Raw genomic sequence first — 16,572 nt, 5'->3', positions numbered from 1 at the left:
GTGCCTAACCTGGTGATAACATAAATGATGTAAGGAGGTAGCAGCAGCCCAAGATAGGAAAAGAGGTAGTAAGGGAACACCTAGTTACTTTAAATGAATTCAAATATTCAGAGCCTGATGAGCGCAAGCGTACTAAAGCAGATGTAATCTCAGAGCCTCTATAATGTTCAAAAATTATTGGAGAACAGGCAAGTTGTCCCATCTTCAAAATGGGAGGAAAAGAAGACCCAGGTAACTACAGACCAGTGAGCTTGACATTGATACCAGGAAAGGTCCTGAAAAAGATAATTAAACCATTGGTCTGTGAGCACTTAGAATGGTTTTTTTTTTTTTCAAAAACGAGTCATGCCAGACAAATCTCATTTCTTTCTTTTTTCATTAGAGTTACAAATTTGGTGGATCAGGGAACTGTTGTGGACAAAGTGCATCTTTATTTCAGTAAGGCTTTTGACAAAGTCCCCCATGATATTCTTGTGGAGAAGTTGGAAAAAAATGGGCCAGACAATATATGTTTGTCCTGGAAAAGAGGAGACAGAGAGGAGATATGATAGCCATCTTCAAATATCTCAAGGGCTGTCACATGGAAGACAAAGCAAGCTCTGGAGAGTAGGACTCAAACCAATGTTACAAGAAAGGAGATTCCAACTAAACATCAGGCGGAAAAAACTTTCTGGTGGTAAGAGCTGTTCGATAGTGGAATGGACTCCCTTAGAAGGTAGTAGACTCTCCTCGTAGGCTTTTAAGCAGAGGTTGGATGGCCACCTGTCACAGATGCTTTAGTTAAGTGTTAGACTTGATAGCCGTTGGGGTTCATTCCAATTCTATGATTCCCTGATTTTGGGATGAAATCCAGAAAGCCATCAGAACCATTCTGTACATCCGTAGCAGAGTGTGGTGGGACAGTGGCACTCACAGCTTCCAATAGGTTGCCTCACTGCTGTTTACTAGGTGGTAGAAGAGGTGGGGGATGGTAGCAACAAGCTTGGTGCAGTGCAGACGCACAGGTGGGAGCACCAGATGGCTTTTGTTGGTGCATTTGCACCTGACCTATCACCTTGCAGCCACTTCCTCCACCCACTGGTAGGCAACAGTGATGCAACTGCCCAGAGGACATTTTAGTGCCAACACCCCAAACTTGCCAGCTGCTTCTGCTCATACAGGGTGAGTCCTTTAAAAGAGGCCCTGTAGATACAGAGTACACATGTTTCATGGGGCCTCTTTTAAAAGACTCACCCTGTATAACAGGGATGTCTTGTGTCCTCCTTTCCACTATAGCTTCTTGTTTCCTTTCCAAAAAAACCTCCAGAACAGCATTGAAATATGGTGCAAGTGACTGTACTGGGGGAAACAAACAATCCACAGAATTAGAACACGCTCCCTTGCACAAAGATAAATTGCCTCCCATTCGTGCAGGGAGTTCTCTGGATGCTGGCCATTATGTGTTTTATAAAGCTGTAGTCATATTTACAATATTGTTACCACATCAGCTGGAAGGAAATGATGGGTTAGATACTGGATCTGATAAAGCAACAATTAAACACATCCTCATTTATTGTCTGATCATGGATATACCAGCTATACGTAACATACATAGGCTTTCCCCCACCCATTGAATGTATAAAATTGCTCAGTACAGATATATTGAACAGTTGACTTACTATTCTTGATGTTGGATCTTGTCCATTAAATTATATTAATTAGAAGCCTGTCAGTATGGCATCTAAGAGACCTGCACTGAGAAAAATAGGCTTGCTGTAGTCTCAAGTCAGAGTCCTGTAGCTTTATTTCAAATAAGATGAAATGGATGTAGTGCTTACACTCTGCTCCCTCCTCCCTTGGAAAGCCTAGTATTTACCTGGTTGAAATTCAAATTGTTTTATTATGGTGTCAATTCTTTGGTTTTGGCAGCACTTCTAAAGTGCCTATACACAAAAGGAGTACCACAAGGAATGAATGCAAGTGTTGACACCACCTAACAAGCAGGGATTATATGTTTACAGAAGAAGTAATATGATAGGTCAAGTATAAGAGGCACTTCTCAAGAGCACTTCACCACATAATGAGTGACTGACTAGAAAGTGCGGAGCTGCCACTCTTTGGCTTCGTTTCGGTGTTGATGCCTGCCTCTCTCTTCCAAAGCCCTCTTGATCATGTTCAGCTGCTCTGTTCTCATGTGGGGAATAATAGTAGAGTAAAGCTGCTTTTCTGTCTCATTTTTCTTGCTAATTTACACATTCAAGCCATTTTTTGTTTGCTATCCTTATTTGCTATTCCCTTTTGTCAAGGCACTGTTCTCTTTTTTGCCTCAGGCCCAGGAACTAATTTGAGCTTCTATAATTACTTCATGTTTTACACCTGTCTGCATATCATGCACTCCTTGTCTCTGTACTTAAGCTGTATATTTCCTTGCAAATAAAAAAAAGGGGGCTAGTTTTCACACAGAGGATGAATCCTCAAGTTTTTGCCCCCCTCCCTTTCTCTTCCTTCAGAAGAAACACAATTAAACTGCTGAGTTGTTTTCAGCAATGCAGCTGACCTTTGGGGTTCATGAAGGACGAATGAATGCTGCCTGTTCAGACAGTTTGTGTTAAGACATTGTTGGGCAAAGAGCTCTAAGCTTTTTGCCTCTTGAATGAAGCAGTGGTTGTAATCATTTTAAAATAATTAAGACGCCGAACACACTAGTATCATTCCACAAGGTTTGCTGTACAGCTGCTCTTCTGCTTTAAGAACGGCTTATTAAATTTGGGTCAAACACACTCCAAAGGGTTGCACAAAGAAGAAGCTGTTCAAAAAGTTACCTTTCTTCTTCTTCTTCTTTTAAAAAAAGCAGTCGATTAGATTTTTAACTTAAGTGACAGCTGCAGTTCATTGCTTGTTCTTTGGTGTCCCACAGCCAAAGTGGACGCCTTTTGTAAATTGGTCTTCCTTGGGCAAAAGCATTCTTAAATAATCCAGGGTTGCTTTCCACTCGGAGCCTGCCTCAATCCAATTAGGAGTTTAACAAGGGTCAAATTAAGGAGACTTTGCACTTCATGTTTGCATCATTAGCCATAAGACTGTTTTCTGTGTGTGCATGACTGTCAAGGGGCTGGGGGAAGGGAAGGCTGCAAGACGGGATAGACACAAAGCTGTCATCCACCATGTGGTGCATCCTTTAACTGAATGGAGGCACAGCAGGCTAGGAACAACATTTCCAGTTGTCTTTTGGGCCTGTTGTCTTGTAGGTTTCAGCTGGTACATAGTTGTTTAGGGGTTACAGGTGCAAGCCAGAGCCGAAGTAGTGTGTGCACTATGCCTACTCATTTCTCTCCTGGTAGCCTATTGTTATTGGACAAATGACTGGGAAGACATAAAGTTAGAAGTCTCTTGAGAATTCATTATTTTTGACGAGATGACAGCTACCCAGCTTCCTTCTTCTCGTTGCTCATGCTGTTTTCTGGCTATATATATATAAATAACACACCATTTTTCTGCACATTAGGGGTATCATACAATTGAAACTTTTAAAATAACAGTGGTATGAGATCTTGGGGAGATGTAGGATATACAGACTAGTTCAGATTATACATATAATTGGGCCAACTGTGTTGGTAGGATGAGGAAGACAGAACAGCCACCTTATACTTTCATCGGGTTGCATTTTTGTCTCCCATTAAGCAGTTCCATTGCCTTGGCTTTCTCATGTTTTGCCCAAGAGTGTAAGTGAAACTCCTAAAATTGTCATGGCGGGAGGGGGAAAGGGTGGAATGGGTAAGACCCCGTTTTCACAGAAGATTATTCTTAACGACAACAAAAAGACTCCTGCTAATCAGTGTTCAGATGTGTGGGATATTGCCAGAGAACTGTTGCCGTATCTCCTTAGCAAATGCTTTGTGCTGCTACATACAAAGTAACGATTTATCTAAAAATAACACTTTCATTGTTCCTCCTCCCCCCTTCTAAACCCATTAATAGGTACTTTAGTATCATGCGAGTTTTCATAGTTTAATCCCTTTTCAAAAAGCTTTTCAGAATAAAAGCTCTAAATGGTCCTCAGTATTAATTTGATGTGACTTCTGTACAATATGGTTTGAAATTCTCAGCAGCACTTTTTTTTTTTTTGGCAGCTTACTCTTTTCCACTAGAGCTGAGTGTAGACAACACCAGCTAAATGCTTCGTTGAGGCTCTGCTGCAAACTTTTATTCACAGCTGTTCATTTTTATATAATTTACTTGTGAGTTAATTACAAATATGTGCTGTTCACTAAATTCGAGACTTATACACTGATACTTGGACCTCTGCTTTAAGTTTGATATGAGTTTAGCACCCATGTGTTTAAAAAAGAAATATATGAACAATCATTGAGGGCATGAGGATCTGTAAGGTGATGATAGCTGAGAATATGTTTAAGTAAGATCAGTTTATTCATTTGGCTGCCTTATGATCTGAAATGTTATATGGAATTTTAAACTTTGCCTCTCCCCCAAAGTAGTTCCTCCCCACCATCACTTGGTTGTTGTTGTTTAAAAAATGTTTTCTTGAGAGTTGATTTCAGAAAGGTTGCCATTGGCACTTCATTATGCCATCTACAAGAGAATAAGCATTTCCTGATTAAATGTGGCTCAACACTAAGAATTCTTAGAATCATAAGGTTGGAAGGGATCACAGGGGTCCCTTGGAATGCCGGGAACTTTTATCTAACATGGGGCTCAAACCCATGACCCTGAGATGAAGAGTCTTATGCTCTACCAGCTAAGCTATCTCTTTCTTCTAGCCCAGCTAGTTAGCGAGCTTAGAAAATATGGTATTTAGTTGTCAGCTTCAGAAGACAATCCATAAGATGGGAAATCATTCAACGTTACTATTTCAATATGTAATTTTAATTTCATAATTTTCCTATTGAAATGCTCAGTATGGCTGTGGATAGTTTTATACTACTGCTGGTCTGTGATTCCAGTGGATATGCAGTACCTGTTAGAGTCATAACAGGGAAGGTGGCAATACATTGAAAACAATAAACAGTACATACTTCAATACTATCATTACCATATTTGTAGCAAACATTATCTAGTGAAAACTAAGGGGTTTTTTAGCTATGAGTGTATTGCAGTTAATTCCTTTTTACTCATTCTGTACTTTTCTCCTCAATATTTTCATATAAAGAAGAAAGAAAGATATTTAAAAATTAAACCTGTAGTCACATACTATAGTAGTATGTATTATTTACTTTTATTACAGTGACAGGACTTTGCCATTAGTTTGAGGAAAGTGGCCTATAAGTACTTTCATTGTAGAAATGTTTATTTAAAAAATTGATTACCTGGTTATATATGATAGCCTCCCCCAGGCTATCTGCATTTTTGTGTGTGTGGATGTGTGAGAAAAGAATTTAGATCTGGATTGACAGCCCTGAAAACTAAAGGGGCTTTTATTTATGCATGAGTACTAGCAAGGCAGGCTTTCTCACCCCTGTCCTGTTGATATGCCTCACCCTTCATTGACCTGGAGGACCCCATAGTCTACTCCAGGGATGAAAGCCTAGTAGACGATCATGCACATTTAAGCTGCAATCCTGAACCCAATTACGTATTTTTCCGTGTATAAGACTAGGGTTTTTTACTTTAAAATTATGTGGAAAAACTGTGGGTCGTCTTATACACGGGACAATCTCCCCCCTATTTTCTTAAATTGGAGTCCCTAAAAATAGGTGGCATCTTATACACTGAAAAATACAGTGTACAAGCTTTACTGTAGTTTGCAGCATTTAAGGGTACATCCACACCAGCAAGACTTATCCTACTTCATTTAACTTTTACTATTGCCTCTCACTCTCTTAAATATGTCTTCTTTCCTATATGTATATCTGTGTGTGCTTCCTTCACCTTGAATTGTGAAACCAGAATTTTAATCTCCACAAACACATGTATGCTAACTTTGTCCAATTGTATCCATAGTTACCCTGACAAATTTGATACAGTTGACCAAAAGGGAAGGGTGAGATAGTTTTGAGATAGGATATGTTTTAGTGCTTGCAGCTAAACAACCACCACCCTCTCAAGCACCTTGCCCTGGAAAAGGGAGTACAGTGGAACCTTGGTTCTCGAACAGCCTAGTTGACGAACAAATCAGCTCCCAAGCAGTGAAAACCCGGAAGTAAATGTTCCAGTTTCTGAATGTTTTTCGGAAGCCGAACGTCCAATGCAGTTGTTTCTTAGGTGCCGGCGCCAATTGGAAGCCACGTCTTTGTTTTTGAATGTTTCGGAAGTCGAACGGACTTCTGGAACAGATTATATTTGAGAACCAAGGTACCACTGTATTAGTGACTGGGCAGAAGTTGTCAAGAATCTCGGAGTGCAGGCAGCTTTTTTCCGTGAGTGGATGCACCACTGCTTTCTTCAAAGTGATAAGAAACATCACCTCATGCAAGCATGCATTAACTACCACTGGGATCAATTCAGTCACACAAACAACACCACACACACACACACACACACACACAAACAAGCCAGAAAGGGCAAGGGCCAAGAGGGCAAGTGAGAATCACCTCCTGCATGTTCTCATTTCCCTGACCCCACAGAGTTCAAATAAACTGTCCTGTCCACCTCACCAGAGACCATATTTATTAACATCAGCCTCAAGATCAGTGTGAAGTTCCAGCACCTATTAACTTTTTTTTTACTACCTGAAAGAGCTCTGCTTGGCTGAGAATGCATTGAGGCAACAGATGCTGTAACAAGTATATATGGGAAACAATGGCTCAATATGTTCAATAGAATCAATGTGTTAGAGTACTACTATTCTACCTTGCCATGAAATTTTCTATGCAAAACAAGAATGCCCTGTACCATTTTGTTTGTTCTGTCTCATTTGGCAGCATTTTCCATCATTAGACTTGGATCAATAACTGTCATATTGTGCAGCTGGCTGCACATAAATCCCATTATTGTAAGTGATGTGTTCACCATAGGAAGTGGCCTTCTACCTGGTGCATATATTTGTTTATCTAGCTTAGTACTGTCTACTCTGACTGGCATCAGATCTCCAGGCTCAAAGGGAGAGACATTTTACATCACCAGGTATCTGATTGTTTTTATCTGGAGTTTCACAGGTTAGCCATTGCCGGTGTGATTTCTCCTAGTTCTGCGCAACTCATAGACCAATTCTTGCTGGCTTGTGGCCCTCAATTCAGATGTTGTTGGTATAGGATTCAATAGCTCACATAATGACCCTGTATGCTGTGGGCAAGTAGTTGAGACTTGAGGTTAGAAGCCATCTAATCAAGTTGCACTTTTCTTTTTCAGAAGGAAAGAGCGCCGTTTCTCCACTATTATTAGGTTTCATTACCTGTTATTATGATCTTCCTTTCTTTTAGCCCTGCACCTTCCCACATATTTCTCCAGGGGTAAGATAGAAGGAGGAAGAGACACGTTTGTCCTCTCTCCTATCCCTTGAGAAATATGGGAGGTAAAGATAATCTTCCCATTCTGTGTCCTTCCCCTCTCCTACCACAATGATTAATGGGTCCCCATTAGAATAAACGCTTGCTTGCATGCTTTTATGCAGGACTTACTAAGGCAGAGAATAAATAAGGTGAATGCAAAAAAAGTGGAACAACCAATTCTGAAGTGTAGCATTTGTTTATTTCCCCATTGTGAAGCTAGATGGCACATATCCTGGAATATCAAGGCAATTAATGATTTCCACCAATGCTTACAAATGTACACTGTATAATTTTTACTCGGGTTACAGATTAGGTTTAAGAGTTAAATATCTTACTATTATTTTTTAAAGGTTTTTATTCTAATATTCCTGACACACTTTTTGTATTTGTGTATAGAGCAGGGGGGAGTTAAGTGAGCAGGGGGGAGGGAAATCACAAAAGAGCATTAAATTTCATATGCCTTTGACAGCAGAAAAGCAAAACAAAACTTATGAGGAGGAAACAAGCAGGTTGTGTTTTGCTCATATTAAGCTGATGATTGTGTTGCCCTCATAAATATAATATTATCTCATTTTCTGTCATGAACTTGTGAGGTAAAAAGCGAAGTGCAGCTCACTAGCCATATATGGTGGATTTTCAGGTGCCTCTCCATTTCCCAGGACAGCCACCCAGGCAGGTAGCAAAACCAGGACACCTTGGGGCTGATACTCACGGCTGGTGAGTTGCATTCTCTTTGCGGCTCTCCAGTTGTGCAGGCCAGCTCTGACATCTGGCAATCACAACATGAGTGTCTGTATGTTTCAGCACACGTTTCCTAACATGGACAGCTTTGCTATTTCTGACCACTTGCTTGGGGCGAAATATAGACAATGATTTCACCTCCCATACAGGTGATACACACTGCCAGATCTCTCTGTGCCACCCATCTGTTTTGGGGGTGTACACATGTGCATATTCATGCAGAGTATCCTTTCATCAGATCACTAATTAGGCACGCACCGTGTCTTTTTCAAACAAAGCAAGAAGCAGGACAGTGGAGGTGGCACCCAGTAATTTACAGTTAAACACAGCAGGGAAACCGGGAAGGTGCAACATCCTAGGCCTCTGATAGCTATATATGGTGTATGAGAAATAAACAAATGAAAACAGCACAGGGAGGTAAATACAATCTCATAAGTATTATTGAGACTTGGTACGATAAGACTTGTGAATGTCATATATTGGTGAACAGACCCAGCGGAAAAGAAGAGCAAGTAACATTCTGTGTAAAGGATATATACAGCTGAATGGAAATCCATGAAAGTGGAAGTCCTCTTGAAAGCATCTGGGTGAGAATACTTTTTTTTAGTGAGAGAGGGATGGGACACTTCCTTCAAATATCTGAAAACGAAGCAGACTTGTTTTCTGTTCCTTCAGAGGGCAGGAGTAGAACCAGTAGATGGAAATTGCAGGGAAGCCAATATTGGCTAAACATCAGGAAACGTATTGTAATGGTAAGAGTTTGACAATGTAGCAGACGGCCTCTGAAGGTGGTGGGCTCTTCTTTGCTAGAGGTAGTTATGCAGATGCTAGACAACCATATGCCAGGGATTCTGTAGCTGCACCTAAACTGCAGATCATGCACTGAGCAAGGGATGTAACAGATAACCATAGACAATCCAACTCTATGATTCTATGACCTTATAACCAAACATATAAAATGTGACAAAATACATTGCTCGCTCACTCTGTGTATGTGTGTGTCAAGTAAGTTTGAAAACTAGTACTGTACAATTATTTTGTGACTGGAAGATGGTTAGCACTGTGGTGATATTAAATTGCATTTATCTTTTAAAATATTATTTTATCATTTATTGTTACCTTTCTGGACCTTTTAGAGAAGGGTTTGGTTAAATATCTAAATAAATCAATAAATACATTGGATGCTGCCATTTATTGCATAATGCTGTCCAGATTATTATGAACTGCCAACTATTTACAAAGAGTTCACCTCTAGGAAAGAAAGAAAAAAAGAAAATTGCAGCCATAAATAATAATTTCCAAAACTGTATAAGCAACTAAACAGAGTGACATAGATGGAAAAGCCATTTCCTTGTTATGAATATATATATCTATAGGTAATAGATCCATTTTGTGTAATAAAAAAAAAATTATGTAAAGGAAAGATTTATAAACTATGTCTCACAGATATGTCGTCTAGTAATTTGTCTCTCCATATATTTAACACCCTCCACTATTCCTTTAACTTGACAAATAAACATCTAGAAAGCAATTTCTCCCTCTGCTTTTGGTAGTATTTTTCAGACCCGCAAAAAGCAGATTTTAATTTTATATCAAAGAAACCCTTGAGGTGGAAAGCTAAGGGAGGATACATGAGTTTGTAGCAGACAAAATGTCGCTTACATTTTGCTGCTCAGTAGTTTGATATACTCATTTGCTGATGTGAAATGACGAGGGCTTAGAAGGCAAGGTTTTGTTTTTTAGCTGTCTGTAGACCTAGTGGGGCCTTACAGAACCCAGTCAGCAGGTCATTAACTCTGGAGAAAACAGCTTGCATTAATATGCTCTAATCCAGTATAATTAGTCAAATTACTGCACGCCGACCGGCTTGTCATGTGTTGTCAGATTTGGCATGCATGCTGGATAGCCTTGGTCCCTCTGGAATGCCACCCTGGATCAAGGCGAACTGCTCGCTTGTAGTATTCCTGATTCTCTTGATGAGGAAAGCAAACTGAATCAGCAATCAGAAAGAGGTTTGGAAGCCGTTTAAAATTTTTTTAAAAATCCCACACTTACTTTGGTGGAAAAAACCAGAAACAGCATAGCAAGAATCATTTCAGTGATTGTTTTAGCTGCAAGGAATAAGACATGGTTCTTCTCACTACTTCTCCATATTGAATAGAACTAGCAATCTGCTGTAACTCTATGAGATTAGCATTCATAAAAAGATTTGCAATAAATAATTACAAGAGGATCATCTACAAATTACTTACCACACTATGACATAGATTATCAAACTAACAGTGTGTATGTGTGTGTGTATGTGTGTGAGTAAGAGGGAAAGAGAAAGTGCATGCATGCATTAATACTTTTTTCCAGTAAGGGAGGAGGTTATTAAAGTATAAAAGGGCCATATTAGCATAAATTCACAAGAGCTCTTGTTCTGGCGGCATGATAAAAACCTGTGTTACCTTTGCATTAACACTGAATTGCTTGTTGTGCTTTTGGCAATGACAGATAAGTCAGTGTAATTCCCCATCGCAACGGAAATGATGCTCCAGATTCCAAACGCATCCTCAAGATGTCAGTGACAATAATCTTCAAAGAACGGCCAGTGAAAGTGGGCTGTATGTTTGCAGGATGATATACTGCAAATGACAGGAAGAATTATGTGAGTGAAGACGAATCTGTAACATATTATTAAGCAATTTCACGAGAATAACAGGGATAAAAGGATAATGGATGAGGGTGTCATTATTACCTTCATGTAGAGGGAAAGCAAAAGCAAAGGTAGAAAGACAAGATTAATTGAGGAAGGGTGAAGCATTCATTGCTCATCAGCTCTTTTGTACTCTGTGCTCCTGAAATTCCAGACAAAAAAAAAATTGCCCAGAGCCGCATTTTAATGCAGCTGGCAAGAGGGAGCCGAAAACTGACAGGGCACTTTTTAGACACTACTCAGTTTCCATAAAGTACTCCTGCAGCACCATCATAAAGCTATTTGTAGGTCTTTTCTTTGTTGCAATCTCTTCTCTTAAATAGGCTTTCATATGAAGCACTTCTCTATGTGGTATGTTGAAGGGGTTTGGGAATTGTGCTTTTCCTTACCCTTGTAAATGTAGCTCCAAGGTCTGTGCCAGTTACTCTTGAATGAGCCACTTCTGACTTAAAGGGTAGCCTAAGCTCCATAATATTAATGCTAATAACAGTTGAAAGGCAAGAATCGAAGCACAATAAGAATGATTTTCACTCTTAAGAATGATTCAGTAATATGATGCAGCCATTGAAAAATTATAAGGAGTATAGTTACTCTCAAAATCAGTATCACTAGTTAGTCATAATGCAATTCATCCAAAAGCTCAAAGCTTGGAAGTTACTAAGTCTATGAATCTGACTAAACCTGATGGTGAATCAGTTTACAGGGTTCTCCCCTGGAGTTAAAAAGGTAAAGGGACCCTTGACTATTAGGTCCAGTCGTGGACGACTCTGGGGTTGCGGCGCACATCTCGCTTTATTGGCCGAGGGAGCCGGCGTACAACTTTCGGGTCATGTGGCCAGCATGACTAAGCCGCTTCTGGCGAACCAGAGCAGCGCACGGAAATGCCGTTTACCTTCCCGCTGGAGTGGTACCTATTTATCTACTTGCAGTTTGATGTGCTTTTGAACTGCTAGGTTGGCAGGAGCAGTGACCGAGCAATGGGAGCTCACCCCGTCGCGGGGATTCGAACCACTGACCTTCTGATCGGCAAGCCCTAGGTTCTGTGGTTTAACCCACAGTGCCACCCTCTCTGAGTGCCCTAGAGTTAGTTGAATGTAAAATCTCTCATAGATTTGGACAGGACCATGAGGGCTATCTAGTCCGGCCTCCTACAATGCAAGAATCTTTACTCAACTTTACTTTGCTCAAACCCACGACTCTGAGATTAAGAGTCTCATGCTCTACCAATTGTGCTCTCTATTGCCTTAAACCTTAACTGGAACTGAATTACACACACACACACGCATGCCATTTCAAGGCAGGTGACTCATTAATCAAGTATTCAAGTACTTATTTGGGGGTGATTGGCAAAGGCCTTTCTATATCTGTCTTGTGAGGCAGAGGCACTGTACTTCTTAGGAAGCCTGCAGACAAGAAAACATGGAGGCACAAGAAAGAGCTCTGGGACTTGTAGTTCTCCTGCCTCCTGCATGTACTTTGACCCAGATACATTATTGTTATTCACAGATGAGAAAAAGCAAAAATTAATCTAGTCCATTATGAAGTTGTCTACAATTCTAATAAACAAAAATTTGTGGGCCAATCTGAAATTTCTGACACGTTATATTCCAATGAAGAATTGTACTGATTGAATTTCTGTCAGAAAAAACAGTCAATACAATTAGTTCTAGTGATGGGAATTCAAAGAAACACTTCTTCATAGCTAAGGCCACAAAACATTAATCCCTTCATGGATCCTTTAATTAATGAGCCTCATCTCAATAAAAGTGGGGAAAAACCTTAACTGTGATCAGGCCGGGGAGGGGGCTGGGATGAGATCTGAACTATTTAAATTATGGTTTAATCCTAGGTTGCAATCCTGGTTTATCAGGTTGTTTTCCCCAAACCCTTTGCCAATTCAGATTTTTTAAAATAAATTTTATTTCTGCATTTCCTATTTTACATAAACAAACGAATTAAATATATAAACATATAATCCCTTTTGACTTCCCTCCCTACCCCCATTGTGGAAATTAATATAATGATTTCCCCCTCTGCATCTCTTTCATAATTCTATTCTTATGAATCCTTCGCCAATACATAGCCCAAATTTCAACTACAGGTTTTCTCTCAATCCTACCAATGCTTGTAATCCTGCCAATTCAGATATGGTTTGCTGCAAACAAGGAAGTCACTAACTACACTTGAGTTCATGAGTCAGAGAGGCTTCTTCTAGACTTGTCACTGCAGCATTAAACCTTGGTTTGACACTATGTTTAAACCAAATCTCTGTGTCACTTCAGTGCTTAATTATGACTGATAATAACAGGTGGAGTATACAGACCCTTATGTGAACACCTAAGAAATTCCTTGAAATATCAGGGCTTCTGTTATTTCTTCTTACAACTGCAGTTCCTCATGACACATCCTATGCTACTCTGATGAGTCCCCTGGCTTTTAGGAACAGCTCAGAAAAGTCCAGGGGTCCTTTACCTTACCTTGAAGGAATTCAGGGAGTTGGAGCAGCTACAGTGTTCATGGAACTTGGATTGCAGCAAGCATATTTTTAAAAATAAATTATCTTTTTTCAAGTTAGCCACATATTTATACTGCAAGCAGAAGAGTTTGACATCAGAAGTAGTTATGTACTTTTTTTTAAAAAAAGAAGTCAATGTTTGAAGAACAAGATTGAGTTAGGAATACAGTATAATTTGGCATAGTAATACAGACACAGTTTTTGTTGCCATTTCTGCCCTTTTGCTATAGAGTGATTTCAATCCCATTACTATCTTGGGAGAGTTTTGCTCTGGGGGGGAAATAAAAAAGACATTATGTTGCCTCCCACCCGTAACCTCCAACCTGGACCACATTTTCATGATAAAAAGTGGTAGTGACTGAAGGTGGGGAAATGGCCTCTGTATTCCTGCCTCAAAACAACTGCTTTGTGGCCTTGTGGAACCATTTGTTTTGGAATAAATTTATATTTCATCAACAGATTTTGTTCTCCATGTGTCATGTTTCCTCCCTTTTAAGCAGAACTGTATCCCCTACCCAGCTGATTGTTTTACCTTGCAAAATGTTAAAAAGCAATTAAATTTAAAAGTATAGCTTTGCACTTAGAGTGTCATTGTGTGCTTGAAGATTGCAAGGGTATACCTACTTGTATTCTTTTTGGCAGTACTGAATAAAATGAAGGTAACATTCTCACCAGATTATAAAGTAGAGATTAATGTTAAATTTGTATAGTGGAAACCTGATTGCTTACTATAATGGGGAAAAGCTTAATATTTTAAAGCAAGGCTAAAGGTTGACAGGAGAAAAATTGAATTTGTTTGCAAAAAGAAATTTGTTTCTTTAAGTGAAAATTGGGGTCAGGAGGTCAGAGCTTTCTTTGCTTCTGGATGAAGGAAATGAATTGAATAATGCCACTGTAAGGCAGCAATATGTAAGCTAATGACAAACAATACATTAGAAGTTTGAATACAGATACTGTGTGCAACAAAATTATATGCTTATATATAAACAATATTTTAACTGGTTATTCCATATATGTGATTCATCTCACAAAGAAAAGATAAAAGAAATTTTCCATTCATTTGTGGTTACTAATATTCCTTTGTTTCTATTTTTTCCCCTCCTAATGGGTTTTATTATCCATTTGGTGAAAAGAACCCCATTGAGGCCATTTCCAATGGTCAAATCCATCACAACTCAGATAAAGTGGGAATCATGCAATCCCTGCGATCCAAAAGCAAGATAGGCATCAAGCTAACAAATAAAGGTCACAATCCAACAGTGAGCTAAGCATGCATAAGATAATTGGTTTTGGTTGATTTAAACATGCTTAGCTGTTTTAGGTTATGGCCAACGAGGGAACCATGGTCATTTTCAATCAACACAGTGATATCAACAGACAGGCTCTGAAATACCATGGAGCAACTTTCTAAATATGTTAATGGCCTGCAATAGAAATACTCTCATGTGTGGAATCCCTTTCGGAAATGTTTGAACACAACTAAAAACGTGCATTTTATTCCCTTATCTAGCCTTGCTTTCACTCTGGACAGTATGCACAGGGTTCTAAGGAAGTTTCCCAGCTGAGTACTGACCACACGTGAGACCTTCTTAGTCTCAGCAAGGTTGCTACATCATGTGTCAGTCTGTACAATACAAGCTCATGCAAAATTCATTTTGCTGTTATTACCTCCTCTTGGTTACATACTGCTATTATCTTCCAAGATTGGCCGAGCAGGGATTGGTGCATGCATAGCCTTCCTAGTTCATGTACCCTTAGTGAAGTACCGTCACATACTGTATGTACAAATATATTCATATCCCTACGGAGATAGTGGGCAAGATACAATGTTTAACCAGTAGATGTGGTGGAATTACTTCTACTCTCTCCCCTGCATCCCCCTTTATCCTCCATCTGTTCTGGAGGGTTTCCCAATTCTGCAAAGATGGCAGACTGCAAGGGGAGGATGAGAAGGGAAGGTTCCACTTCCACAAGTAGAAGTTTATTTCACAAGCACAACACCACAACTGAATATTATCACCCATTATTTTTGTTGCTGCTGGAAAAATGTTACATTCAACATAATGCCAGATAGTAATAATTATAGTGACTAGAGTGATCATCTTTTGTAAATTGCCAATCTGTCATCCGTCATAATCATAAACACTGATTTTATTTCAATCATCAATAAGTAACATGGAAGGTTTTGTACCATATTCTTTGCCATTCTAAGAGTTCAAAAGTCCTCCAAATGTCCTGTCTATTTTTGCAGACAATTTTTTAGGGTACCCAAAGTAGGCAATAAAATAAGTTCTTTAAGACTACAGTACTGGGATCTGTGCTGCTTATGCATGAAAGGTTTTTGCAGTGTCCACATAATGTCAATGGCATCAAAATAGTAGCCTGTATTTTTTGTAATTTTATTCAGCTCTACCCTTCCAGAAAGCAATCATAAAAGTTTTAAAAGACCCCCTTTGAAGTCCATATCTAGTTCTCACTCAGTTTTTCTTCTTATTCAAGCTAAGTAAGACAGACTTCTGATAATTTTTGTTAGTCTGCTTTCTTCCAGTTTATCTATATCTGTCTTGGACTTCAGTAACCAGAATGGAACACATTACTGCCGCAACAGCTTTATCAATGCAGAGTAGAGTTGGAATAATTGTAATACCCTTAGATTGCAATCCCGTACACCTGGGAGTAAGCCCTATTGAATACAAAGGACCTTAATTTTAAGTAAACATGCATAAGATTGAAAAACTAGTAATGTAAGTCATTATTGTGGTGCCTTATTTGCAGTGGGAGTGCATTGCTTACTCATGCTCAGTTTATTATCAACTGTATCACTGGGCAGTGGCGTAGCGTGGGTTGTCAGCACCCGGGGCAAGGCAAGTAATTTGCGCCCCCTAACCCGTGGATTTGCGCCCCCTAACCCTAACCCCCAGATGTTGCGCCCGGTGCAGCCAGGCCCCCCTGCACCCCCAATGCTACGCCACTGTCACTGGGTTGTTTTCCACACTTGTTACTATAGGTTATTGGGGGTGGAGAGTTAAACAGATACTTCACTTGTATCAGACTTAGCTGAACTTAGTTTTCATTGAAATCAATGAGAAGTGATTACTAATGTCTCCATGAATTCAATGAAACCTAAATTCAACTATCTTAACCCACTGTGAGTTTGGTGAAATTAGATCTATTTTGGCAGATCAACAAGTGCA

General features: G+C 39.5%; 1 protein-coding gene across 3 annotated transcripts in view; it reads left to right on the top strand.

Moving 5' to 3' along the window:
• The window catches only part of NBEA (neurobeachin), a 341,694-nt gene that overhangs the window by 227,074 nt on the left and 98,048 nt on the right, over positions 1-16,572 (top strand). The gene's annotated exons all lie outside the window — the stretch shown is intronic.

Source organism: Podarcis melisellensis (genome assembly GCF_964234715.1).
Source record: "Podarcis melisellensis genome assembly, chromosome: 4".
Lineage (NCBI taxonomy): Eukaryota > Metazoa > Chordata > Lepidosauria > Squamata > Lacertidae > Podarcis > Podarcis melisellensis.
This window is presented reverse-complemented; position numbering and strand designations above follow the sequence as displayed.